This window comes from Urocitellus parryii, chromosome 11 (genome assembly GCF_045843805.1).
Source record: "Urocitellus parryii isolate mUroPar1 chromosome 11, mUroPar1.hap1, whole genome shotgun sequence".
In the NCBI taxonomy this organism is placed as follows: domain Eukaryota; kingdom Metazoa; phylum Chordata; class Mammalia; order Rodentia; family Sciuridae; genus Urocitellus; species Urocitellus parryii.
In genome coordinates, this window is record NC_135541.1 from 99,597,808 (window position 1) to 99,600,791 (window position 2,984).

Below are 2,984 nucleotides of genomic sequence, written 5' to 3' on the forward strand. Positions count from 1 at the left end.
CTTCAACCAAGACACTGAAAATTGTTCTAAGGGGCTGGGGATATAGCTCACAGGGCTTGGCACCTCCACCTCTTAGCAGTGCTTGCCTAAGTTGAAGGCCTTATTTCCCCATGCAGCATAAGTCTGCACTGCCTGTGTCTCCCCAGTTGCATTGTGCAGGTCATCCCAAAATGTCACACCTCTGGCATACTTAATATGGCTTGTGTAGTGTCAGCCACTTCCTGTGCCACACTATTATTTACCACAGAAAGACAAAATTCCAATTAGCAAATGGTACTGTGTTACCTTGTTGTGATGCACATAGGATTTTTGTTTCATTATTACTTTATTTGTCCCTCATTCTCACTAAAGATTTTTGAATAAGAAGAGCAGAGTTCAACCTCACTCAGGTGTGAAGCAGGATTATTATGACCTCTGCAGCAATCAGAGATCATTCACATCATGGAAAGAGAGAAAGAGAGAGAGAAAGGGATGAAGGGAGGGAGGGAAGGTACAAAAGAAGAAAATAATGTAGATAAGTGTAAGAAGCAGCAATTTATTTTTATTGTTTACCTCTAGCTAACTTGTTTCATGAAATACTAAAAGTTTCTTTACTTTTTTAGAAAACTTTAATTCTGTTATTTTTTAATACTGTTACAAAATGGACATCAATTTGCTATAATATAGGTATTCAGTAGGATCAGCTGTGATTGATACTTTTCCAAACATCAATAAATATATGAAGGGCAATATGTGCACAGTTGAGAAGTTTCTGAAAAGAATGTTCTTGCTTTGCCTTATTTGAGACCCTGATATTAACTTAACCTGAAATTCAGCCTTCTGCTATATAGACATGTTTTCTAGTAAGGGCTTAACACTATTTTGATATGTTCAAAGATCACTTTACTTTCATCTGTTTAGAAATCTATCTGATAGCATTGGGATTGTTCTGCTTATGAAAACTGTGTTTCCTTTTTTGGCGCATATCCATTATTTTGGTCAAAACTTTGTGGTTTCTGAATAATTTATGTTTTGTACAATCCATGATACATTGGAATAGAGAACAAATTAAAAACCACTATGTTATACTCAAAATTCCAAAATTAAAATTTGAACACAAACTTTAAATTGCTACTCTAAAAAGTAAGCATTGAGTCTCTTTATAATCACAGAAGCTAAATATTCTGTTTTTCCTTACTGTGCCTGTGTTCAGATGTACCTAAAATGTGGTCTTAATTTTGCACTCACAATCTTTAGTTAAAAGGTCAATCTTGGTCATTGTAATATGAGTATACAAGGAAAGAAGATACAAATATTATAGAAAATCATATATACATTCCTATCAAATTTTTTAAATTAAAAAATGGGGATGGTTCTTTCAGAAAAACCACTAAAGAAAGAAATTGAGGGCTGAATGCCACAGGACTGTTTCTTACCTCTGAAGCTATTGATATGTGCAGGATTCCAGTGATGTGCCCTAAAATGAGCTCTGGACTCATTACCTGGATCATTTGCATCTGCAACACCTCAGTCTTATAAATATGACAAATATTTCTATTTGGGTTTAATTGGATATACATTTTATTCTACCCTCCTAAGGATATAAAAATTGTTGACATTTTTCTAAATTTAATTTATATGAAAGTCAAATTTTCCCATTCTTCTCTGATATTATCTAGTTTCTAAAATTATTGAATGTCATTCTCTCTCTCTCTCTCTCTCTCTCTCTCTCTCTCTCTCTCTCTCTCTCTCTCTCTTCCTCACTAGACCTTGGGAAATACAAAGATCCTGTGTACCTTAAAGAAAGCAGAATGTTCAGCCTTTGGGACTTTAGTCCACAGAAGTCACCAATGATATAGTCATTGTTTTCTAAAAGGAAATGTTTCTTTGATCAGAGGCTTTGATGTTCTCTGCTCATTGAGAGGATCTAATATAGAATTGAATCCATGATCCCATGGTTTCTCAGGCAAGCTTCTGCTCTGAGTTATGTCTATACCTAGGGTGTGCTGTGATAGAACAAAAAGTTTCTTCTGTCACGTATTATTCTTCATCTCTTAAAGCCTTTGGAGAACAATAGAATATAAATTTCATATGCTGCATGATGGATGAATGCTAATCCCCACCCCTGCAATTTTGGTAGTAGAATCGAACCCAGAGATACTTAACCTCTGAGCCACATCCACAGTGCTTTTTTTTTCTTTTGCATTGGGGATTGAACTCAGGGGTTCTCTATCCCTGAGCCACATCCCCAGGCCTATTTTGTGTTTTGTTTAGAGACAGAGTCTCACTGAGTTCCTTAGCACTTTGCTTATGGCTGAGGACTCCCAATTCTTCTGTCTCAGCTTCCCAAGCCATGGGGATCACAGGTGTGTGCCACTGCACCCAGACTTTATATTTTTTAATATAAAATTATATTTCAAGAAGTCTCTTCTGCTGGTCAGCAAGTAGACTGTTGTTAGATTGATGGAAGTAGTTGGCAGGGGTGGGGGTCACTAAAAGTAGAATAAAATTGCAAAACATACAGTGATAAAAAAAAGTTGCTTAGGGCCCTATTAACTTCTGGCTAATTTTAATATTGGAATCCTCCTGACTCTGTATCTGAAGCAGCTGGGGATTACAGGTTTGTCCCATTGCACCTAGCTTGGATGAATTTCTAAAATTTTTAGAGAAAAGGCTGGGACTGGGGCTCATTGGTAGAGAACTAGTGTAATCTAGGGAGTTCTGGTTTCTAGTGGGACTGAGGTGAATTCATTCCCAGCACCACTATAAAAAAAATTTTAAAAAACCTCATAACATTTCTATGTGAATATGAGTCCTAACTATTGATAGCCTAAGGTTCATTTTACTGGAAGAGTTGATGATAAGAATTAAGGAAATAATTGTATGCTTATAATCCCTAGTAAAACTGTATGTGTGTGTGTGTGTGTGTGTGTGTGTGTGTGTGTGTGTGTTGTATAGAAATAGAGAAATAAAGGAATTTTTTCATAGCATAGAATGGATCCTCC